At 44.5% G+C, this 26,507-nt stretch overlaps 1 protein-coding gene across 1 annotated transcript in view; it reads left to right on the top strand.

Annotated features, from left to right (window-relative positions):
- Positions 1-26,507, top strand: part of LOC311137441 (xyloside xylosyltransferase 1-like) — a 96,369-nt gene that overhangs the window by 42,168 nt on the left and 27,694 nt on the right. The gene's annotated exons all lie outside the window — the stretch shown is intronic.

Genomic DNA, 26,507 nt, shown 5'->3' on the forward strand with positions numbered 1-26,507 from the left:
TCAACACACACACACACACACGAAACTTGAGGACTCTTGGGGTTGGAAAGGATCACAGTGTGTTATTTAACCATTTATTTCACTGCCACAAAAAACAAAGACCATTTAACATCACAAAACATTTCTTAAACCGTGACAAACAACATCACAGTATTATTTGAGATGAGAGAGCAGACCAGAACCCCTGAAACACATTGCTTTGAGTGGCAGAGAGGCAGGACTTGTCGATATGTTCTTGTGGTCAGTCGATGCCAGTCTGTTGAAAGTGGGGCACTCTAAAAGCTGAAAATGAGAGGGCACCTTTTGAGTTCCGAGTGCTCCCTTGCCGTATGTTCCCACCAAAGTGACAGTGACAGGAGCTGGCAGAGAGGAAGTCCGCTCAGAGCCCTGCTGTCAAGGGCTGTCCATATGGAAAGGGGAAGTTAGGAGAGACAGATGTGTGGAGAGTCTTGCTGAGGAGGAGGGTCAGTGAGGGATGATTGGGAGTCCGGGGAGGTGGGGGAGTCGGACGTGAGCACCAAAAGGAAACGTGTGCATGTATGATATGCCATTCTGAAGGTCACTGTGTTTTTTAGGCTGCAACAAACGGACGCACTGTGCTCATCAGTGCTGCCTCTCTATTCACTGGAGGACAGTTCCCATTCCAGCATGCTGTCGCTGTGTTCTCCTCTCCCCCTCCCCTCTCCTCTCCTCCACTTTCCGCTCCTCTTATCCAAGCTCATCACATCAGCCTGCCTGCAGGCTCCAAACGCATGCTCCATGAAACCCTGTAGGCCTTGCAGAGGAGAGAGATGGCTTTTTTTATTTATTTTTTATTTATTTTTTATGTATATATATATATTTTTTTTGTCATTTAGCAGACGCTCTTATCCAGAGCGACTTACAGTCAGTGAATACATTTTTTATTTTTTTTTATACTGGCCCCCCGTGGGAATCAAACCCACAACCCTGGCGTTGCAAACGCCATGCTCTATCAACTGAGCTACATCCCTGCCGGCCAGTCCCTCCCCCACCCTGGACAACGCTGGGCCAATTGTGCGCCGCCCATGAGTCTCCCGGTCGCGGCCGGCTGCGACAGAGCCTGGATCCGAACCAGGATCTCTAGTGGCACAGTTAGCACTGCAATGCAGTGCCTTAGACCACTGCGCCACTCAGGAGACTGGCTTATATTAAGTCAGAGGTAATTAGTATCAAACACATCTTGTGATTTAAGATGCCACATCTTTGACAAAACCACAAGAGCCTATGGTTCTAGGAATAATCCAATTTGTGTTTGTGTGTGTGTCCGTCCAGTGTCCACAACCACTGCTGAATTACTTTTCCCAATCATATTTTTTTCCTCCCTAAGTTATTTATCTTCTCACCTTAATCCCACAGTAAGTAGCTCTGCCGTAAAGTTGTGTTTGCAGGGGAAACTATTTGAACAGTTGCACTAAGATAAACAGGCTCCTCTGTAATACTTAGGGGGCAAACAGAGAGACCATTTTTTAACAGGCACTTATCAAACAGAACATTTATTTATAATTTATAATTACACACATTTTGTTATCATCCATCAACACGCTGTGGGGTAGTTTCACAGAGTTTTTCTAAATAGGTTTCAACTACTCTGATGTAGCCAGAATACAGCTGTCTCATAACAACTGATTCAGACTCACCTCATATTGCTTAGTCTCATTTGACTTGAGTAAATCTGTTAACTGTTCGTTCACACTGTGTAAACCAGCCAGCAACAACTTAAACATGCCATAGACACCATCTCCTCTAGGTGGTACTAGAGACAGCTAATAGTCTGAGCTCATGGCTTTGTTTTCTACCCCTCTCCTTCCCTCGCTCTCCTTCCTTCCATCTCTTCCATCCCTCCCTCCTTCCTTCCCCTCTTTCCATCTGTCGAAGCTGCAGAGGGAATTCACAGCACTTAGCCCATTGTTTTACCCCTCCCAAAACAGATGTATCACGCTTCAGTAATGTGCATACCGCTTCAGTAATGTGCATACCGCTTCAGTAATGTGCATACCGCTTCAGTAATGTGCATACCGCTTCAGTAATGTGCATACCGCTTCAGTAATGTGCATACCGCTTCAGTAATGTGCATACCGCTTCAGTAATGTGCATACCGCTTCAGTAATGTGCATACCGGCACATCCCGTAGGTAGCCATAAACATCCTTCAGTCAGTGTATGTTGAGTCAGTGAGCATTCTCTATAGAATGCCCCATTTACCGTTATTATGTGAGTGAAATAAGGCTTGAGAAAATCATTGGGGGCAGGAAGCCTAGCGATTAAGAGAGTTGGGACAGTAACTGAAAGGTTCTGTCAATGTGCCATTGAGCAAGGCACTTAACCCTAATTGCTGCTGTAAGTTGCTCTGGATAAGAGCGTCTGCTAAATGACAACATAAAAAAAAAAAGTTGTGTAACACATTTTAGCTTGTACTGTCTCTGAGACAAACTGATATAAGCATTGATGGATGTTGCCTAAGGAGAAGCATGCTCCCAGAACACAGTGCTGTGAATTTCATCCAATAAGATGATCTAATGTGTGATCCCACTCCGAACACCCTCCCTTCTCCCCCCGTATCTGGGGCTTGGGCTGGAGGGAGGCAGTGTGTCAATGGCCCTGGAACTCACACACAATAATATAATACAGAGTAGGGAGAGCTCCTAATGCACCTAATGCAGTGTATAGTGTACACTGAGGGTGTTTCTCAATATGCATACTACCGCGCTCCACACTCTCATGCTCCAAGTGCATTCTCCGAGGACGTTCTCTTGAGTACATTCTTGTGAGAACGAGTGTGTGGAGAACGCATAAAACATTACATTTGAGAAGCACTCGCACTCACTCCCCCTACTGTATTACCTCACGCTGCATCTCCCCATTCACTGAACCTTCTTCTAGCCAGGACAATGGCAACAATCGAGACAAAACAAGATATACACAAAGCGAACGTTTTACTTCATAATTATCAGCTAGCTATATGTGAATCGTAATAATGTAGCTAACCAGATAGTATAACAAGCAAAAATGACCTAAAACCAATGTTATCCAAGGTAGATGTCAATTCTTCGTGGGTAGCTAGCTAGCTAACAATTATTTGTGGCTATCTGACTAGCTAACAGTAGTAGCTAGCCAGTTAGCTCTTTTGGCTTACTATGGGCTTGCGACCTACGCACACTACAGTGGATATTGTAGGCAGGTAACCATACCAAAATTAACACAGCATGTATTTATTAACGTGTCAAGCTAAAATATTGTAGTCCGGCAACGTATGAGATGTGAATAGGCAACATTTCATTCCAAAATTGGAGTGTATTTTCTCTCGCTTCAGCTAAAAAAATGGGCGCCATTGATTTCATGAAAATTTGCATCATTTTTTACGTGGTTGCGTCATATTTCTTTGCATACTTTCTGTTGAAGCTTGCCGCGATGCATGCTTAAAGTATGTATAACCAGAGAATGCATTCGAGAAGTGCCCTCCGTACTCTGTTTCGCATACTTTGATTTGGACTCATACTCCGACCATCCCGTGCTCCAATTTGCATGCTCGAAGCATGGTAGTATACATTTTGAGAAACACCCTGAGTTTATAAAACATTAGGAACACCTTCCTAATATTGAGTTGCACACCCTTTTTCCCTCAGAACAGCCTCAATTTGTCGGGGCATGGACTCTACAAGGTGTCAAAAGCGTTCCACAGAGATGCTGGCCCATGTTGACTCCAATGCTTCCCACAGTTGTGTCAAGTTGGCTGGATGTCCTTTGGGTGGTGGACCATTCTTGATACAAACGGGAAACTGTTGAGCGTGAAAAACCCAGCAGCATTGCAGTTCTTGACACAAACCGGTGCGCCTGGCACCTACTACAGTACCCCATTCAAAGGCACTTAAATCTGTTGTCTTGCCCATTCACCCTCTGAATGGCACACATACACAATCCATGTCTCAATGAAGTGGATTTAACAAGTGACATCAATAAGGGATCATAGCTTTCACCTGGATTTACCTGGTCAGTCTATGTCCAAATTTTTTGTACTCTGTGTATATTCTGTGCTATAGGGGGAGACTGTAAACGGACTGAAAGCTTTACTATAGGAACAACAATAATCCCCCTCCATTCTTGATGTAAACAGAGCCACGTGGGCTGTGCGCCATAATAGATGATGCAATATGGTTGTATTAAAAGATTTATCATAGATGTTCATGCTATTTACAGAAAATGATTTAATATTTTACTTCACTGCCAAGCTGAAGTAAAGTGGTCAGGTAGGTAAAGGTGGCATGTTATTGGACCTGCTCCTGACCTGTTTTCCTTAAATCCCAGCTGTGTGGGAGTGAGCCTGGGCTCTGGGCTCCGTCATCCCCAGCCTTTGTTCCTGGCCTGATTGTAACATCCCATTCACGGCCACCAACACAAATACCACTGGTCCGTTTAGACTGCAGCGTTGGTTTCCACCAGGGTCCTGCATCAAAACAAGACGTCACACCGGAGGGTGGCTGTTTGTGTGTGTGTGAGAGAGAGAGACTGGGCCATGCTCACAGGAAGGGGTTGTGGAGCAGCTGCTTACTGCTGTAAACAAACAAGTCTGGAAGTCTTGTTGATTTTAGAGGGAGGGAGTGTACATCAATGACTGTGTGTGAGCAAGTGTGCATGAAATGAAGATTGAGTGAGCTTGAGTGTCTGCAGCTCTAGCATTGTACACTTAGGCTTGTTTTGCTAACTAACCCCTCTCACTTTTGGAGATCCCATCTCCCCCTCCTTCATTGAGTACAAATGCTATGGAGATGGATGCATGGGCAGTGTGTGCTGTGCCTATTCCATGCTTTTTCATAGAACTTTCTATGCAGTTAATGAGACGTAGAAGTACATAGCATCTCTCTGCTCATATTCCTACCTAGGCCCAAGTGTCAGAGGGTAGTCTCAGTCTAGAGAGGAAAAGGACTTAATTGACAGTATTTTGTTCTCCTGCTGCTACTTTTCTCCACATCAGGAGCAAATTCATCTCCGCAAGACGTTGAAGAAAAGTTTAACAAGACACCTTTTGTGAAATAAATAAAAAGCCTGGGAAAGAATCCAATTTAGTTGGACTTGCATATCATCAATCTTGCGCGTGCTTTCAGGAAAAGCTTTTTTTCTCAATATTCACTCTCCAGAAGGTTGTGTAGACAAGATGAATGTTCTTTTTCACTGCTTAATATTTTACTGTTAGCAGATACTCATGACCCATACATTTTCATGAATGTAAATTGGCTGGTTAATAGTACAATTTTACACTACAGAGCACTTTTTCCTCCTCAGTAACTGAACCTAAGTCCTCAGCGAACACACAGCTTTTTGCAAGTCTCCAGTAACGTCAGTACAACTGGTATAGGCTCCGTATGGCTGTTCATACTGTATCTGGCCACTCAGTGCACTCAAGCAGTCGGTTGTTGAAGACTGGGGAGACCATCTGTTCTGGTATATTTTTATTTAACCAGGAAAATCCCATTGAGACAGTATTTTTTGCAAGGGAGACCTGGCCAAGAAGACTGCAGCAATCAATACAACATTACAACATTTAAAAAACATACAATACAATCAGCCCAACAACAACACGATCCAGCCTAAAGGAAACATTTGTAGTGTATGAAGTGTTATTTTTTTTGTGTCACTCATGACCCCTTGTCTGTTGTCTCTCATGTATGTGTCCCCCTGTCTGTACCCCACTGAAGTGAAGACACCAGCCCTGTCTATCCTGTGCTCGGCTCACTGGTCCTCTCTTCTGGTGACACTAGAGTCAACATAGAGGTTATCGTCCTAACACTGGCTCTATGCAGTGATTTTCCAATAGGGATGCCGTCTGCACAGGCCAGAGCAGAGAGTTTATATTTCAGGCGATGCTATTACAGACACAACCTTAGCTTTCCTGCCAGATCGCGGAGGGCTCCAGTTTCTCCAACAGATCCCTATCTCTGCTCCCACCATAGCCACTCACTGGGCCTCCAACCAGGAACTGCTCCATGCCAGCCTCTCTGGAGTTTAACGTAGTCCCCCAGAGGACCCGCGTCAAGACCCTGTATGTTTGTATGACATGCTCTCACCATTGATGAAGGGGTAACTTACCCTGCCAGTCTGTTTGTCCAATGTAGGGCGGCATCATAGCTCAACAGGTTGAAGTAGAATTAGTCCGTAAAACAAGTCAGTTAAAGTTGTGGGAAGAAAAGGTTAGTGCTATCCGGAATCCTTGGGACGTCCCTACCCTAACCTTAACTTTAACCCCTACCTTTACCCTTACCTAACCCTAACCTTAACCGTTTTAAATGTCAACTTCAATGGGGTGACGTCAGAGTTGGGACGTCCCAAGGATGCCGTTTTAGATTTTTCCCGGGAAGAAAAGTGGACAAGAAAACAAGCAAGAAACTTGACTTTTTGGGGAAAATAAAACCTGTTGACAGCACAGTACATTTTGGAGTTTGTTAGATAAAAAGGCCTTTAAGGACATTGTCTTTTGGCCAAAACGACTGTCTCTAACTCAACTGTAATACATTTGCTTAATCCCAAAAGCAATAAATGTCCTGTTGAATATCAAGTCGTTTATAGGATTTAACTGCAGCCCTTAAATGCTCAGTAAGTGCAGTAGGCAACAAACATTAATGATGTGATTGTGGATTGTTTTTCAGTATTACAGATAGGCCTACAGTGGGAGTATTAGTGTCATACATAGTTTAAGTTTCCAGTTGTACACTTTGCATGTTCATGCAAAAATAGAAATACAGTCTGTGTGTGCATACGTACAAAGGTTTTTGTGAATGAAAAGCATTGTGTGTGTGTTTGTAACCAGTGGAGAGGACTGAGAAAGCTCTCTACTCCTCATCTTGTTCATTGCTAATGGAGGCAACGTTATGCAGGAGCAGCACACAGCCCTGCTCGGCCGCATTCACAACACATCCCTTCAATTCAATGTTTATTATAGGTGAAGATGCTCTTCCTATTTCTTCCTTTATCCCACAGCTGCATCCTTAATGTTTTAAAGCCCAGCAGCCCCTCTTGCATAACACCTGCATGTACAGCCAGACATAGACAGAGAAATGTCAGACCACTGTGTACCAAAGAGACAATAACTATAAGACCGTACACCCACCTGGTTTACTTTCTGGTTGCAGCAAGATCTGGTTTACCCCCTTAGGCCACTTGGTCTGACAGTGGACATCTTGAGTAAGACGTCCTGGTAAAAGCCTGTTAGAAAGTAATACTGATTGAGCCCAATTATGGGCTCCCAAGTGGCGCAGTGGTCTAAGACACTGCATCTCAGTGCTTGAGGCGTCACTACAGACCCCCTGGTTCGATTCCAGGCTGTATCACAACCGGCCGTGATTGGGAGTCCCATAGGGCGGCGCACAATTGGTCCAGCGTCGTCCGGGTTTGGCCGGTGTAGGCCGTCATTGTAAATAAGAATTTGTTCTTAACTGACTTGCCTAGTTAAATAAAGGTAAAATAAATAAATGGGCCATTTATCTCATGTCTCATTTTCTAAAAATGTTCTTGACACAGAATATGACTCTACACAGCACCCACTTAACTTCCTTAGTCATCATGTGAGTGATATAATCATTAGCTTCTGATTAGTCTTAAAATACTGTTTTCCTCACTGCACAATCAAAGGGCTGTCTCAGTCTGAGAAATAAGACCTACCCGCCTGTAATTATACTTGTGTGTCAGAGATGACACACAGGCTTATGTGATTTAAGGGCATAGACTCTCATAATATGTACTGTAGGCTGTTTGGTCGAGGGGTTCTTTCTGTACCAAGGTGTAATTTCCTTATGAGGGGGTAGGTACATCATTGAATGTGAACGTGTCGCATGAAGTGTAGGCTGAAGTTTTCACCTGCCAAGTAGTTTACTTTCTTATTACATGCCCCTTTGGCCTTTTTCTGGATAAATCCAAATGTAGAGGCGTTTTTTTTTTCTTCCGAAGGGGGTCCTGTTTTTGTACACAGTGTCAAAGGATAATTGGTTGGGGAATATAGTGTGAATGTTTTGTTAGAGGTGTTGGAGTTTTCACCTACCAAGTGCCAACTCTTTAAATATCAATTTATTTCTCTTTATTGAAACACTTTTCGTTACACCTGCACAATCTGCCAAACATCTCTGTAATGCAGGGAACATGCCTTTTTTCTTCTTCTTCTCAGCGGGAATAGTGTTCCCCATCTCCGACTCAGTGTTTAATCTGCTCTGTAAAATCAGGTTGTTCCCTGCTCTGAACAATGTGAAGGGCAGATTTGGATGAGGAGTGGTAGAGATCGTCCCTGATGTTCTCTTCGGGAGGATTCACACCACAGCCTGGCAGCTTACTGTGAGCTTACAAAGAAACCGCAGATGAGAGCGCCGTGACTTGGCACTTCTGGCAGGCGGGTTGAGGAGCACTTTGTAGGAATACTAGGCCAGATTGAGAGGTTCTGGTAGAATGAAACAGGCTAGGTCTGGTGCTGGAACAGTTGATAAAAGGACCACAGATGTCACTGAGTGGACTGTTCTGAATCATGACCTACTTAATTTACCAAGTAGAGTACTTGAGGGACAAGTTGGCCAGTGCTTATGCGTCTCAAAGGCAAAGGAAGACAGACAATTCATCAATAAAGACCCAGACCCTTTTACCCATATTTTACCAGGTAACTTGACTGAGAACACATTCTCATTTACAGCATTGACCTGGGGAATAGTTACAAGGGAGAGGAGGGGGGATGAATGAGCCAATTGGAAGCTGAGATGATTAGGTGGCCATATTGGTATGAGGGCCAGATTGGGAATTTAACCAGGACACCGGTGTTAACACCGCTACTCTTACGATAAGTGCTATTGGGAGCTTTAAAGACCACAGAGCCAGGACACCAATTTAACGTCCCATCCAAAAGACTGCACCCTACACAGTGCAATGTCCCCAATCACTGCCCTGGGCATTGGGATACATATTCTTTAGACCAGAGGAAAGAGTGCCTCCTACTGGCCTTCCTGGCACCAATTCTTGATACACACAGGAAACTGTTGATCGTGAAAAACCCAGCAGCAATGCAGTTCTTGACACAAACTGGTGCGCCTGGCACTTACTACCATACCCCATTCAAAGGCACTTAAATATTTTGTCTTGCCCATTCAACCTCTGAATGGCACATACACTACTGGTCAAAAGTTTTAGAACACCTACTCATTCAAGGGTTTTTCTTTCTTTTTACAATTTTCTTTCTTTTTACTAGCTTTGCACACTCTTGGCATTCTCTCACCTGGCATGCTTTTCCAACAGTCTTGAAGGAGTTCCCACATATGCTGAGCACTTGTTGGCTGCTTGTCCTTCACTCTGCCGTCCGACTCATCCCAAACCATCTCAATTGGGTTGAGGTCGGGGGATTGTGGAGGCCAGGTCATCTGATGCAGCACTCCATCGCTCTCCTTCTTGGTAAAATAGCCCTTACACAGCCTGGAGGTGTGTTGGGTCATTGTCCTGTTGAAAAACAAATGATAGTCCCACTAAGCTCAAACCAGATGGGATGGCGTATCGCTGCAGAATGCTGTGGTAGCCATGCTGGTTAAGTGTGCCTTGAATTCTAAATAAATCACAGACCGTGTCACCAGCAAAGCACCCCCACACCATAACACCTCGTCCTCCATGCTTTACGGTGGGAAATACACATGCGGAGATCATCCGTTCACCCACACCGCGTCTCACAAAGACACAGCGGTTGGAACCAAAAATCTCCAATTTGGACTCATCAGACCAAAGGACAAATTTCCACCGGTCTAATGTCCATTGCTCGTGTTTCTTGGCCCAAGCAAGTCTCTTCTTCTTATTGGTGTCCTTTAGTAGTGGTTTCTTTGCAGAAATTCGACCATGAATGCCTGATTCACACAGTCTCCTCTGAACACTTGATGTTGAGATGTGTCTGTTACTTGAACTCTGTGAAGCATTTATTTGGGCTGCATGTTCTGAGGCTGGTAACTCTAATGAACTCATCCTCTGCTGCAGAGGTAACTCTGGGTCTTCCATTCCTCTGGCGGTCCTTATGAGAGCCAGTTTCATCATAGCGCTTGATGGTTTTTGCGACTGCACTTGAAGAAATTTTCCGGATTGACTGACCTTCATGTCTTAAAGTAATGATGGATTGTCGCTTCTCTATGCTTATTTGAGCTGTTCTTGCCATAATAAGGACTTGGTCTTTTACAAAATAGGGCTATCTTCTGTATACCCCCCCCCCTACCTTGTCACAACACAACTGATTGGCTCAAACGCATTAAGAAGGAAATAAATTCCACAAATTAACTTTTAAGAAGGCACACCTGTTAATTGAAATGCATTCCAGGTGTACCTCATGAAGCTGGTTGAGAGAATGCCAAGAGTGTGCAAAGCTGTCATCAAGGCAAAGGGTGGTTATTTGAAGAATCTCAAATATAAAATATATTTTGATTTGTTTAACACTTTTGTGGTTACTACATGACTCCATATTTGTTATTTCATAGTTTTGATGTATTCACTATTATTCTACAATGTAGAAAATAGTAAAAATAAAGAGAAACCGTTCAATGAGTAGGTGTTCTTAAACTTTTGACCGGTAGTGTACACAATCCATTTTCCAATTGTCTCAAGGTTTAAAAATCCTTCTTTAACCTGTCTCCTCCCCTTCATCTACACTGATTTTGAAGTGGATTTAACAAGTGATATCAATAAGGGATCATAGTTTTTTCCTGGATTCACCTGGTCAGTCTGTCATGGAAGGAGCAGGTGTTCCTAATGTTTTGTACACTCAGTCTACACTGGAGTTGCTTACCAAGACGATATTGAATGTTAGAGTGGCCTAGTTACAGTTTTGACTTAAATCGGCTTCAAAATCAATGTCAAGGATTGAAAATGGCTATCTAGCAATGGTCAACAACCAATTTGACAGAGTTTGAAGAATTTAGAACACGTTAGTAAACCCGCTACAATCATGCGGTACAGTTAGCTAGCAGTTTAGCAGCTACACCGGCGGACCCCGATGGCAATACATTCATAAAACCAGAAGCTTACTATGACTTGGAAGAGTTCCAGTGTTGGATAGCCATAGCCAGCTAGGCAACCTAGCATCCCTCTCTGTTTGAGTCGGGTATTTTGTGTAGGCTAAACTAGCTGGCTAAATTCACTAGCTAAGTAAGTGGAAGTGGAAAAAAAACATGAAATGTAGCTAGCTCTCTCTCTCTCTCTTGCTTCTCCTAAATATTTGAATAAATTAATTTATTAAAAACTATTCAACTATTGTCTTTCTCTCTGAGTCAACTACTCACCACATTTTATGCACTGCAGTGCTAGCTAGCTGTAGCTTATGCTTTCAGTACTAGATTCATTCTCTGATCCTTTGATTGGGTGGACAACATGTCAGTTCATGCTGCAAGAGCTCTGATAGGTTAGAGGACGTCCTCCGGAAGTTGTCATAATTACTGTGTAAGTCTATGGAAGGGGGTGAGAACCACGAGCCTCCTTGGTTTTGTATTGAAGTCAATGTACCCAGAGGAGGACGGAAGCTAGCTGTCCTTCGGCTAAACCATGGTGCTACCCTACAGAGTGATATGCACTGTCAACTGTGAGTCCTTATATAGACATGTGTGTGCCTTTCCAAATCATGTCCAATCAATTGAATTTACCACAGGTGGACTCCAATCAAGTTGTAGAATCATCTCAAGGATGATCAATGGAAACAGGATGCACCTGAGCTCAATTTCGAATCTCATAGCAAAGGGTCTGAATACTTATGTAAATAAGGTATTTCAAAACTCCTTTTTTGCTTTGTCATTATGGAGTATTGTGTGTAGATTGATAAGGGGAAAATTTTTATTTCATCCATTTTAGAATAAGGCTGTAACGTAACAATGTTTAAAAAAAGGGAAGGGGTCTGAATACTTTCCGAATGCACTGTATCTCTAAAATGCGTGGGAATACTTTAAAACAGATTTCCAAAATTTAAATAACTTTGAGCAGATTTTTTTTTTGGGGGGGGGCAAACAAAATCACCTGCGGGCCAAATTCGACCGCCAGTTGAGGAACCCTGATGTATACCATCTAGCCACAACCCCTTTGGCCTCATGCGATTGGGTTGCATATTCGTTGCTTATACCTCTACATTCATCGAGTTCATGTTTATCTAATGTTGCAAAACTGAATCCTGGTTTCTCTGTTGCTTTTAGACTTCAGGCTGAAAACAGCAGAGAGGTATTTGACATGGAGGAGAAGTGAGAGGTGAAATGTTCTGGTACACTGGTAATTGTAAACACGTGTCTTGGCACATTAACCACACCGTCCCCTTTTAAACAGTTCCTTCTGGGCTCTGTTATGTAAAACTTTTATTGGATCAAGTTTCATGCACATTTCGCTCAATTGATGTAATTGGATGGGCCTGAGTAGAGTTTTGTGTTCAATTCCTTGAAGGGAACATGTTTACTCTACTTTTGGCTATGTCACTGTGATGTTAATGACCTTGGACATGACGAGGGCTTTAAAATGAGCAATTTTTCACACTGCAATTTCCCAGCCATATCCTCAGAGGATTGGAGTTACTTTAGTGGACAGAAGTGTGTGTGTGTGCGCATGCTTGCTGGTGTGTGTGTTTATGCACGTACCCTGTGGACATTCAAGTCTGCCACCAAGATGGAATTTTATCCCACCCTAACCACATACTTCCCCCATTGTAGCTCACACCTCAACCTGCCTCTAGCTCTCCCTGGCCCTAACTCAGCAGTCGGTATAGGCCAGGGTTCTCCTCCACTGCAGTCTTAGTGCTGTTTGTCCTCCGTCTGTATGATGGCTTCCTATTCAACAAAAGTCCTGGTGTCAAAACAGCCATGTGGAGGAGTTAAAGGTTGTGTCAATGTTGCCCTAGCCGGTCGCAGAGGGCCGGAATATGTGGCTGAGTGCACATGGCACTCCACCTTACTTGACTTAAAAGAGATGGATGGCCTTTAAAGCCCCCTTTCCTACAGGTTGGGGGACGGGGAAGGGGGACAGTACAACAGAGCGATGTGAACAAGTACGTTTGGAGTGTATAGCTGCTATTTATAAAGCGGCAATAAAACAATCTACAGTGTCAAAGGAAAGCTGTTAGTCCCAGTAGACTTAGCTGAGCTGCAGGGAGAGGAAACACTTACAATAGGAGGCGAGGCCTCTATTCCTCTTGCTCGCCTCACTATCCTCCCACCGATGCTCATGTTTGTGTATCAGGGGGGCACGGCTAATGAATTAGCATTTAGAATAGGGCGGACGCTGATAAATTCCACTTATGCTCTGGGCTGCGCTGGCTGTAATTGGTTATCTATATCTGCAGAGAAGTTGCTGACAGGCGCGCTAACTGACGCACTCATCTAGGCCCTGCTGTTGTTAGATCCATCCTGCTGCACCCCACATGTTTTAAAGTAGTACATGTATGCATGAATATTTCATTCTCTGAAGAGTTCCTGTGGGCTGGCCTATATTTTCAGAATTCTTTCTGTACTGAGAGGTGGTGTGCACTGAAGTGTGTGTGTGCGTTGCGTGTGTGATTCATCTCATTCTGTTTGGCTAGAAGACATACAGTGTTAAGTCCCCCTCAGGGTCTCCAAGATCTGGATTGAGGCACAACAAGTGCCTTCTCATAAACAAGATGTTCTCATAAACAAGGTCAGAAAAATTTCACCAAACACCTTTCGCTTTCCCTTGTTTTGTTGACACACAATGCCTAAAGATAAATGACTCTGAGAATCATTTAACAAAGGGACAAACTCCGTTGGGAGGTTGACATTTGACGGCAGTAGAAAGGTCTAAGCTGAGATGGATTGTTTTGTTCATATGGTGTGGCTGTTGGTCTGATGTTTCACGTTTCGTATTCCGCTATTAGCTCCTTGTTATTTCATCGTGAAGCCCGCTTTGTGCAGCAGACATTGTTGACAAGGTCATTGTCTTTTAACTATCACCAGGCAACAGTGGTGGCCACCCCCTTCCTGCAACTTCATTACTCGCTTTCTCGCAAGTATCGAAGCTGTAATGCTACCTTTTGATTTAAAAGGTTTATGTCAATGAATTACTGTGATTTCAATTTTGGTAGAGCTCACAAATTAACCTGTTACACTCTGAAGACACCCCATGGAATGGAGATGCAGTCCTGTAACTCAATCTGTCAGTTCACCATAACAGGTAGTGGAGACTAAACAATTGGTTAGACTTTCAGTTCTCAGTGTTTCTTTGAAGTTTTCTCTTTCTCGTGGCCTCCTGAGTGGAGGATACAAGGATAAAAGCAGAACTGCGTCTGGGGCTTCAAATAGCAGGAGTTAACACCAGGGGACCTTTGACATGAGCTCTCTCCTGGTTGCTTATCTGGACCGCTTTCAGCGCCAAAGGCCCCAAATCCCCCTCTCTGAAATCGGTTCACCAACTAGACGAGGGAGTTTTTGGGAGTTGGAGGCATATGGATAAAAGCAGTGTTTAAAGGTTTTCCTTGACACTGCCTGAGCCTCTCTCCACACCAGTCAAGGAGAGTCAGGCAGAGCTTCTCTGCTCAAATCAAATCAAATTGCATTTGTCACATGCTTCGTAAACAACAGGTGTAGACTAACAGTGAAATGCTTGTGAATGTGTGTGTGGTGTTAGCATGCATGTGTGCGCATGTTGTGTGTGTGTGTGTGGCGTGTGTATGTGTGTGTTGGGGTGTCAGCGTAAGTATGTGTGGGTAGAGTCCAGTGTGTGCATAGTCAGTGCAAGAGAGTTAAATAAATGCAGGTAGTCCGGATAGCCATTTGATTAGTTGTTTAGCAGTCTTGTTTAGCAGTCTGAAGGCTCAGGGGTAGAAGCTGTTCAGGGTCCTGTTGGTTCCAGACTTGGTCCACTGGTAGCTCTTGCTGTGCGCTAGCAGAGAGAACAGTCTATGACTTGGGTGGCTAGAGTCTTTGACAATTTTTTTGGGCCTTCCTCTGACACCGCCTGGTATTGAGGTCCTGGATGGCAGGGAGCTCTGCCCCAGTGATGTACTAGACTGTACTCACCACCCTCTATAGCGCGATGCGGTCGGGTGCCTTGCAGTTGCTGTACCAAGCGGTGATGCAGCCAGTCAAGATGCTGTCAATGGTGCAGCTGTACAACTTCTTGAGGATCTGAGGGCCCTCTTTACAACTGTGTCGGTGTGTGTGGACCATGTTAATTCCTTAGTGATGTGGACACCGAGGAACTTGAGGCTCTCAACCCACTCCACTACAGCCCCATCGATGTGGATGGGGGTGTGCTCGCCCCTCCGTTTCCTGTAGTTCACGATCAGCTGGCGTTGAGGGAGGTTGTTGTCATGGCACCACACTGCCAGGTCTCTGACCTCCTCCCTATAGGCTGCCTCGTCATCGGTGATCAGTCCTACCACTGTCTTGTCGTCAGCAAAATTGATGATGGTGTTGGAGTCGTGCGCAGGGGACTAAGCACACACCCCTGAGGGGCCTCTGTGTTGATCGTCAGCGTGGTGGATGTTTTGTTTCCTACCCTCACCACCTGGGGGCGGCCCATCAGGAAGTCCAGGATCCAGTTACAGAGGGAGGTGTTCAGTCCCAGGGTCCGGAGCTTGGTGATGAGTTTGTTGAATGCTGAGCTGTAGTCAATGAAAAGCATTCTTACATGGATATTCCTTTTTTCCAGGTGGGTGAGAGCAGTGTGGAGTGCAATAGAGATTGTGTCATTTGTGGATCTGTTGGGGCGGTATGTGAATTGGAGTGGGTGCAGGGTGTTTGGGATGATGGTGTTGATGTGAGCCATGACCAGCCTTTCAAAGCATTTCATGGCTATAGATGTGAGTGCTACTGGGTGATAGTCATTTAGAAGGGTTACCTTGGCGTTCTTGGGCACAGGGACTATGGTGGTCTGCTTGAAACAAGTTGATATTACAGAAAATGTCAGTGAAGACATTTGCCAGCTGGTCAGCCCATGCTCCGAGTACGCGTCCTGGTATTCTGCCCCGCGGCCTTGTGAATGTTAACCTGTTTAAAGGTCTTACTCACATCAGCAACGGAGAGCGAGATCACACAGTCATCCGGAACAGCCGGTGCTCTCATGCATGGTTCAGTGTTGCTTGCCTTGATGCGAGCATAGAAGACATTTAGCTCGTCTGGTATGCTCGCGTCTTTGGCAGCTAGCGGCTGGGTTTCTCTTTGTAATATGTGATAGTTTGCAAGCCCAGCCACATCCGTTGGGCGCCAGAGCAGGTGTAGTAGCATTCGATCTTAGTCCTGCATTGCCGCTTTGATGGCTCATCGGAAGTCAAAGCGTGATTTCTTATAAGCATCCGGATTAGTGTCCCGCTCCTTGAAAGTGGCAGCTCTAGCCTTTAGTGTAGTGCGGATGTTGCCTGTAATCCATGGCTTCTGGTTGGGGTATGTACAGTATAGTGCCTTCAGAAAGTATTCATACCCCTTGACTTATTCCACATGTGTTGTGTTACAGCCTGAATTAAAAATGGATTAAAAATATTTATTTTTCTTACCCATTTACACACAATACCCCATAATGACAAAGTGAAAACATGTTTTTAGAAATTTGTGCAAATGTATTGAAAATGAAATACAGAAATATGTCATTTACATACAGTGCATTCGGAAAGTATTCATACCCCTTTACTTTTTTGTGTTTGTGAATCTACACACAATACCCCATAATGACAAAGCAAAAACAGGTTTTTATAATATTTTGCAAATTTATGAAAAATAAAAAATGGAAATATTACATTTACATAAGTATTCAGACCCTTCACTCAGTACTTTGTTGAAGCACCTTTGGCAGCGATTACAGCCTCGAGTCTTCTTGGGTATGACGCTACAAGATTGGCACACCTGTATTTGGGGAGTTTCTCCAATTCTTCTCTGCAGATCCTCTCAAGCTCTGTCAGGTTGGATGGGGAACGTTGCTGCACAGCTATTTTCAGGTGTCAAGAGATGTTCGATCAGGTTCAAGTCTGGGCTCTGGCTGGGCCACTCAAGGACATTCAGAGACTTGTCCCGAAGCCAAACCTGCGTTGTCTTGGCTGTGTGCTTAGGGTCGTTGTTCTTTGGAAGGTGAACCTTGGCCCCAGTCTGAGATCCTGAGCGCTCTGGAGCAGGTTTACATCAAGGATCTCTCTGTACTTTGCTCCGTTCATCTTTCCCTTGATCCTGACTAGTCTCCCAGTCCCTGCCTCTGAAAAACATCCCCACAGCATGATGCTGCCACCACCATGCTTCACCGTAGGGATGGTGCCAGGTTTCCTCCAGACGTGACGCCTGGCATTCAGGCCAAAGAGTTCAATCTTGGTTTCATCAGACCAGAGAATCTTGTTTCCAATGGTCTGAGAGTCCTTTAGGTGTCTCCAAGCAGGCTGTCATGTGCCTTTTACTGAAGAGTGGCTTCCGTCTGGCCACTCTACCATAAAGGCCTGATTGCTGGAGTGCTGCAGAGATGGTTGTCCTTCTGGAAGGTTCTCCCATCTCCACAGAGGAACTCTGGAGCTCTGTCAGTGTGACCATCAGGTTTTTGGTCACCTCCCTGACCAAGGCCCTTCACCCCCGATTGCTCAGTTTGGCCGGGCAGCCAGCTCTAGGAAGAGTCTTGGCGGTTCCAAACTTCTTCCATTTAAGAATGAAGGAAGCCACTGTGTTCTTGGGGACCTTCAATGCTGCAGACATTTTTTGGTACCCTTCCCCAGATCTGTGCCTTGACACAATCCTGTCTCGGAGCTCTACGGACAATTCCTTCAACGTTTTACATTTACATTTTAGTCATTTAGCAGACGCTCTTATCCAGTTAGTGAGTGCATACATTTTTCATACTGGCCCCCCGTGGGAATCGAACCCAGAACCCTGGCGTTGCAAGCGCCATGCTCTACCAACTGAGCTACAGGAGGCCAAACCTCATGGCTTGGTTTTTGCTCTGACATGCACTGTCAACTGTGGGACCTTGTATAGACAGGTGTGTGCCTTTCCAAATGATGTCCAATCAATTGAATTTACCACAGGTGGACTCCAATCAAATTGTAGAAACATCTCAAGGATGATCAATGGAAACAGGATGCACCTGAGCTCAATTTCGAGTCTCATAGCAAACGGTCTGAATACTTATGTAAATAAGGTATATCTGTTTTTTATTTGTAATACATTTGCAAAAATGTCAATATTCCTGTTTTCGCTTTGTCATTATGAGGTATTGTGTGTAGATTGATGATTTGTATTTATTAAATACATTTTAGAATAAGGCTGTAACGTAACAAAATGTGGAAAAGTCAAGGGGTCTGAATACTTTCCAAATGCACTGTAAGTATTCACACTAGAGGTCTTCACAGGTCCAAAAAGTAGGACCCGTTCCGAAATGGACCTGGGGCTTTCCCACCCAGACCCGATGTGCATAATATATGATGTGCTTTGATTATTATGATTGGCCAAGAACAAGATAAACGCGACACGCTCCACTCGTTAAAAGCAAGAGCAGCAGCCTAAATTATCACATTTCTCTGTCTCTACTGCAGCAGTCGCGTTCGGACCTGTATGGGCCCTTCCGGACAAGTCAGTTAAAATTACACTATCCAAGATGGCGAAGTAGTGCAGTTCTGTTTTTGTCGTGTGTCTGTAAATAGCCTGTAAATACCCTGTTTTTTTGTATTTTTCGTACATATTTCCCTATCAGACTTTTCATCCTTCTACAAAATATACTTTCCTGCAACCCGCCTCACTCAATGTGGAACGGATTCTATTATTGACTTACCTTTTATCTAGAATCTCCAGTTGAAACCAGCTAGCCAGCTAACTAGCTACTTGCTATTAGCCACAGTTAGCGGTATTTCACCCAGAACATTGGATTTTTTTCTGCGGGATTAATTCAATCACTGGATATTAATCACCGGATATTCGGCCAGTCTGCACAGCGCGTTATCGACCCAGAACATATCAGTTTTTCTGCCGGAATCACTGAATCACTGGACCTTTAACTCCGGATTCATCGCTACCAGCTAGCTTCAACTAAATGGACGCTGTGGTCTGGCTAATCATCCTGAGCTAGGCCCATCTCCCGGCTATCTACCTCTCTGTCAACCGGACGGGACCACCTAGTGTTGACACGGAGCCCCGCCGATCCTACACGACTGGTCTGCCGACGAAATCGTCTGATGTCGTTGCGACGACGTCGACCACGAAGATTCCATCTGCTAGCTCCGGCCCGCTAGCACACGCTAGCCGTGGCCTCTTACCTGCTAGTGCTTTAGCAGCCTCCGAACTATCCTATTGCTGTTCACCGGACCTTATGATAACTCAGCTATACAGCTGATGTCTGCTGGACTGTTCCTTTTTACGGTACTACATCCTGTTTATGTTTAGCCTCAGCCCAAACATGGTTAGCTTATTGTTGTTTCGGTTATTTCTAATTGTACTATTTCACTGTAGATCCCCCAGCCCAGCTAAACCTGCCTTAGATAGCTCCTTTGTCCCACCCCCCATACACGCTGAGACCGACTCAATTGATGCCTCTAGTGATACTATCTCTTTCATTGTTACCCAACGCTTAGGTTTACCCCCACTTTACTCATATCCTTCCATATCCTTGTCTGTACATAATGCCCTGAATCTTTTCTACAACACCCGGAAATCTGCCCCCTTTATTCTATGTACCCGACGCACTAGAAGACCAGTTCTTAAAGCCTTTAGCCGTATCCTTATTCTAGTCCTCCTCTGTTCCTCTGGTGATGTAGAGGCTAACCCAGGCCCTGCAGCCCTCAGTATCACTCCTACTCCCCAGGCGCTATCATTTGCTGACTTCTGTAATCGCAAAAGTCTTGGTTTCTTGCACGTAAACATCAGAAGTCTACTTCCTAAGTTTGAGTTATTCACTGCGTTAGCACACTCCGCCAACCCTGATGTTCTAGCAGTGTCTGAATCCTGGCTCAGGAAGGCCACCAAAAATTCTGAAATTTCCATCCCCAACTATAACATTTTCCGTCTAGATAGAACTGCCAAAGGGGGTGGAGTTGCAATCTACTGTAGAGATAGCCTGCAGAGCTCTATCATACTATCCAGGTCTGTGCCCAAACAGTTTGAGCTTCTACTTCTAAAAATCCACCTTTCCAGAAATAAGTCTCTCACTGTTGCCGCTTGCTACAGACCCCCCTCAGCCCCCAGATGTGCCCTGGACACCATATGTGAATTGATTGCCCCCCATTTATCCTCAGAGTTCGTACTGCTTGGTGACCTAAATTGGGATATGCTTAATACCCCGGCCATCCTACAATCCAAACTAGATGCCCTCAACCTCACGCAAATTATCAACGAACCTACCAGGTACAACCCTAAATCCGTAAACATGGGTACCCTCATAGATATCATCCTGACTAACATACCCTCTAAATACACCTCAGCTGTCTTCAACCAGGATCTCAGCGATCACTGCCTTATTGCCTGCGTCCGTAACGGGTCCGCGGTCAAACGACCACCCCTCATCACTGTCAAACGCTCCCTAAAACACTTTAGCGAGCAGGCCTTCCTAATTGACCTGGCCCAGGTATCCTGGATGGATATAGATCTCATTCCGTCAGTAGAGGATGCCTGGTTGTTCCTTAAAAGTAATTTCCTCTCAATCTTAAATAAACATGCCCCATTCAAAAAATACAGAACTAAGAACCGATATAGCCCCTGGTTCTCCTCAGACTTGACTGCCCTTGACCAGCACAAAAACATCCTGTGGCGTACTGCATTAGCATCAAATAGCCCCCGCGATATGCAACTTTTCAGGGAAGTTAGGAACCAATATACACAAGCAGTCAGGAAAGCAAAGGCAAACTTTTTCAAACAGAAATTTGCATCCTGTAGCACTAACTCCAAAAAGTTTTGGGACACTGTAAAGTCCATGGAGAATAAGAGCACTTCCTCCCAGTTGCCCACTGCACTGAGGCTAGGAAACACTATCACCACCGATAAATCTACAATAATCGAGAATTTCAACAAGCATTTTGCTACAGCTGGCCATGCTTTCCATCTGGCTACCACTACCCCGGCCACCAACTCTGCACCCTCCGCTGAAACTTGCCCATGCCCCCCCCGCTTCTCCTTCACACAAATTCAGACAGCAGACGTTTTGAAAGAGCTGCAAAATCTGGACCCCTACAAATCAGTTGGGCTAGACAATCTGGACCCTTTCTTTCTAAAACTAGCCGCCGAAATTGTCGCAACCCCTATTACTAGTCTGTTCAACCTCTCTTTCATAACGTCTGAGATCCCCAGAGATTGGAAAGCTGCCGCGGTCATCCCCCTCTTCAAAGGGGGTGACACTCTAGATCCAAACTGCTACAGACCTATATCCATCCTGCCCTGCCTTTCGAAAGTATTTGAAAGCCAAGTTAACAAACAGATCACCGACCATTTCGAATACCACCGTACCTTCTCCGCTATGCAATCCGGTTTCCGAGCTGGTCATGGGTGCACTTCAGCCACGCTCAAGGTCCTAAACGATATTATAACCGCGATTGATAATAGACAGTACTGTGCAGCCGTCTTCATCGACCTGGCCAAGGCTTTCGACTCTGTCAACCACCGCATTCTTATTGGCAGACTAAATAGCCTTGGTTTCTCAAATGACTGCCTCGCCTGGTTCACCAACTACTTCTCAGATAGAGTTCAGTGTGTCAAATCGGAGGGCCTGTTGTCTGGACCTATGGCAGTCTCTATGGGGGTGCCACAGGGTTCAATTCTTGGGCCGACACTTTTCTCCGTGTATATCAATGATGTCGCTCTTGCTGCTGGTGACTCTCAGATCCACCTCTACGCAGACGACACCATTTTGTATACAGTGAGGGAAAAAAGTATTTAGTCAGCCACCAATTGTGCAAGTTCTCCCACTTAAAAAGATGAGAGAGGCCTGTAATTTTCATCATAGGTTCACGTCAACTATGACAGACAAATTGAGAAAAAATAATCCAGAAAATCACATTGTAGGATTTTTAATAAATTTATTTGCAAATTATGGTGGAAAATAAGTATTTGGTCACCTACAAACAAGCAAGATTTCTGGCTCTCACAGACCTGTAACTTCTTCTTTAAGAGGCTCCTCTGTCCTCCACTCGTTACCTGTATTAATGGCACCTGTTTGAACTTGTAATCAGTATAAAAGACACCTGTCCACAACCTCAAACAGTCACACTCCAAACTCCACTATGGCCAAGACCAAAGAGCTGTCAAAGGACACCAGAAACAAAATTGTAGACCTGCACCAGGCTGGGAAGACTGAATCTGCAATAGGTAAGCAGCTTGGTTTGAAGAAATCAACTGTGGGAGCAATTATTAGGAAATGGAAGACATACAAGACCACTGATAATCTCCCTCGATCTGGGGCTCCACGCAAGATCTCACCCCGTGGGGTCAAAATGATCACAAGAACGGTGAGCAAAAATCCCAGAACCACACGGGGGGACCTAGTGAATGACCTGCAGAGAGCTGGGACCAAAGTAACAAAGCCTACCATCAGTAACACACTACGCCGCCAGGGACTCAAATCCTGCAGTGCAAGACGTGTCCCCCTGCTTAAGCCAGTACATGTCCAGGCCCGTCTGAAGTTTGCTAGAGTGCATTTGGATGATCCAGAAGAGGATTGGGAGAATGTCATCTGGTCAGATGAAACCAAAATAGAACTTTTTGGTAAAAACTAAACTCGTCGTGTTTGGAGAACAAAGAATGCTGAGTTGCATCCAAAGAACACCATACCTACTGTCAAGCATGGGGGTGGAAACATCATGCTTTGGGGCTGTTTTTCTGCAAAGGGACCAGGACGACTGATCCGTGTAAAGGAAAGAATGAATGGGGCCATGTATCGTGAGATTTTGAGTGAAAACCTCCTTCCATCAGCAAGGGCATTGAAGATGAAACGTGGCTGGGTCTTTCAGCATGACAATGATCCCAAACACACCGCCCGGGCAACGAAGGAGTGCCTTCGTAAGAAGCATTTCAAGGTCCTGGAGTGGCCTAGCCAGTCTCCAGATCTCAACCCCATAGAAAATCTTTGGAGGGAGTTGAAAGTCCGTGTTGCCCAGCGACAGCCCTAAAACATCACTGTTCTAGAGGAGATCTGAATGGAGGAATGGGCCAAAATACCAGCAACAGTGTGTGAAAACCTTGTGAAGACTTACAGAAAACGTTTGACCTGTGTCATTGCCAACAAAGGGCATTTAACAAAGTATTGAGAAACTTTTGTTGTTGACCAAATACTTATTTTCCACCATAATTTGCAAATAAATTCATAAAAAATCCTACAATGTGATTTTCAGAAAAAAAAAATCTTATTTTGTCTATCATAGTTGACGTGTACCTATGATGAAAATTACAGGCCTCTCTCATCTTTTTAAGTGGGAGAACTTGCACAATTGGTGGCTGACTAAATACTTTTTTTCCCCACTGTACATCTGGCCCTTCATTGGACACTGTGTTAACAAACCTCCAAACGAGCTTCAATGCCATACAACACTCCTTCAGTAGCCTCCAAGCTGTCGTCAAGGCAAAGGGTGTCTATTTGAAGAATCTACAATATTTTGATTTGTTTAACACTTTTCTGGTTACTACATGATTCCATATGTGTTATTTCATAGTTTTGATGTCTTCACTATTATTCTACAATGTAGAAAATAGTAAAAATAAAGAAAAACCATTGAATGAGTAGGTGTGTCCAAACTTTTGACTGGTACTGTATATCTGGTGAAGGGTATAAAACTATTTCTAGAGTGTTGAAAGTTTCCAAGAGCACAGTGTTCTCCATCATTGAGAAATTGAAAAAATATGGAACTACCCACACTCTGCTTAGACCTGGCCGTCTGACCAAACTGAGCCACAGGGCAAGAAGGACCTTGGTCAGGGAGGTGACCAAGATCACAATGACCACTCTGACAGAACTACAGAGATCCTTGGCTGAGATGGGGGAACCTGCCAGAAGGACAACAGTCTCTACAGCACTTCACCAATCTGGACTTTATGGGAGAGTGGCCAGACGGAAGCCACTCCTGAGAATTATTTCTGTATTTCATTTTCAATAAATGTGCAAACATTTCTAAAAATGTTTTCAATTTGTCATTATGGGGTATTGTGTGTAGAAGGTTGAGAAAAAAAAATTTTAATCAATTTTGAATTCAGGCTGTTACACAACAATGTGGATTAAGTCAAGGGTGTATGAATTAATACTTTCTGAAGGCACTGTACGTACGGTCACTGTGGGGACAACGTCGTCGATGCACTTATTAATAAAGCCAGTGACTGATGTTGTAAACTCCTCAATGTTATCAGATGAATCCCGGAACATATTACAGTCTGTGCTAGCTAAACAGTCCTGTAGCTTAGCATCCGCTTCGTCGGACCAACTCCGTATTGAGCGCGTCACTGGTTCTTCCTGTTTGAGAATTTGCTTGTAAGCAGGAAGCAGGAGGATAGAGTTATGATCTGATTTGCCAAAGGGGGGGCGAGGGAGGGCCTTGTATGCGTTTCTGTGTGTAGAGTAAAGCTGATCTAAAGTGTTTTTTGCCTAGTTGCAAAGGTGACATGCTGGTAAAAATGAGGTAAAACAAATTTCAATTTCCCTGCATTAAAATCACCGGCCACGAAAAACACCACCTCCTGAAAGTGAATTTTCTTGTTTGCTTATGGCCCTATACAGCTTGTTGAGTTCGGTTTTAGTGCCAGCATCGGTTTGTGGTGGGAGGCCATTGCTCTATTGTTTCCTGACTTCAGATACTGACTTTAAACTACAATGTCCTTGAGAACAGGCTCCTCTGAACTTCAGACCACAAAGCCTTCTTTGAGATTAAGGGAGAAAGATGGTGAGGGATAGAGAGGGAGGCGTGAGTTTTTCATCTTGCCTGTGTTTTCAAAGCGCTTTTGCAAACCATCCTCTGAATAGTTGTAGAGCAATCTTGGTGGGCCCCTCATTGCTTCTGCCAATGGGCCAGAGCTTCTGTGTGTTCGTCTATGGGAGGAGGGTGGACATCCATGCAAACATACCATGGATGCCATGCAACCTTCTCCTCCCATCACAAAGTCAAGGCCCAAGTCTAAGAATGTGACAGACAACAGAGGAGACACACAGGACTAGTGTCCACCAATTAAGTGCTGCACTTCATTAAGAAATGCTAGCGGCCGTGACTGAAGCCAAACGAGAGTTTTCTTGGGGGTGTGGTTTGATGTGGGTGTGTTATGTTTGCGCATCGTACCCTGGCAGGTACTGTTGTTTGTCCCTGCTGAGTCACCGTAGCAACAACATAGCCACTTCCTCAAAATAGTCACTTTCTTAAAAATTGTCAGAATTAAGATAAATCAAGAAATCTGTAATTAATTCAGACGTTTTTGCCGAGGAGGTCTTAGTTGTGCAATTTTACATCTTGCTAAAGTGTTTGGTGTAGTATTTCTGAAGTAAAAAAATGTGCATGTAAAACTAGTCAGTGAGCCGCCCGAGTGGCACAGCGGTCTAAGGCACTGCATCGCAGTGCTAGAGGCATCACTACAGATCCATGTTCGATTCCGGGCTGTGTCGCAGCCGGGCCGCAACCGGGAGACCCATGAGGTGGCACACAATTGGCCCAGCGTCGTTTGGGTTAGGGGAGAGTTTGGCCGGCCGGGATGTCCTTGTCCCATCGCGCTCTAGCGACTCCTGTGACGGGCCGGGCGCATGCACGCTGACACGGTCGCCAGTTGGACGGTGTTTCCTCTGACACATTGGTGCAGCTGGCTTCCGAGTTAAGCGAGCAGTGTGTCAAGAAGCAGTGCGGCTTGGCAAGGTCATGTTTCGGAGGGCGCATGGCTCTCGACCTTCGCCTCTCCCGAGTCCATACGGGAGTTGCAGCGATGGGACAAGACTGAACTACCAATTGGATATCACGAAATTGGGGAGAAAAAAAGGAGGGAACAAAAGTATAATATTTTTAAAAACATAATAATAATAATAAATGTATGCTACCAAAAAGAATTTATTGAAACTGGTTACAAATGATGGAGTCACCCATGATTCACCAAATTATATTTTGAAGGAGGAAACAAAGTACTTTAAGCATATATTTTCGTTTCAGTTGCCTCCATCTCCTCTAACTGAAGCAAATTGTAGAGATGTTTTTCTATTGATAATGTAAAATTAACAGCCTCATGTGTACAGAAAGACTCATGTGAAGGTGAAATTACAGAGGAGGAACTTCTGGATGCAATTAAAGACTTTAAGTCCGGGAAAACTCCAGGGTTGGATGGCATACCAGTCGGGGTATACCAAACCTTTTTTGATATACTCAGAGGACCTTTATTAGCATGTTTTAACCACTCCTATGTAAATGGTAGATTATCAGACACTCAAGAAGAAGGCCTGATTTCATTATTACTGAAACAGGATACAAGTGGAAAATATAAAGATCCAGTACGTTTAAAAAATTGGCGGCCTCTTACACTTCAGTGTCTAATCAGACAAGTTTTTTACATGGGCAATACATTGGAGATAATATAAGGCAAATATTGCAACAAATATTGTGGTTAAACTCAA

This window comes from Coregonus lavaretus (genome assembly GCF_964263955.1).
Source record: "Coregonus lavaretus genome assembly, chromosome: 11".
In the NCBI taxonomy this organism is placed as follows: Eukaryota; Metazoa; Chordata; class Actinopteri; order Salmoniformes; family Salmonidae; genus Coregonus; species Coregonus lavaretus.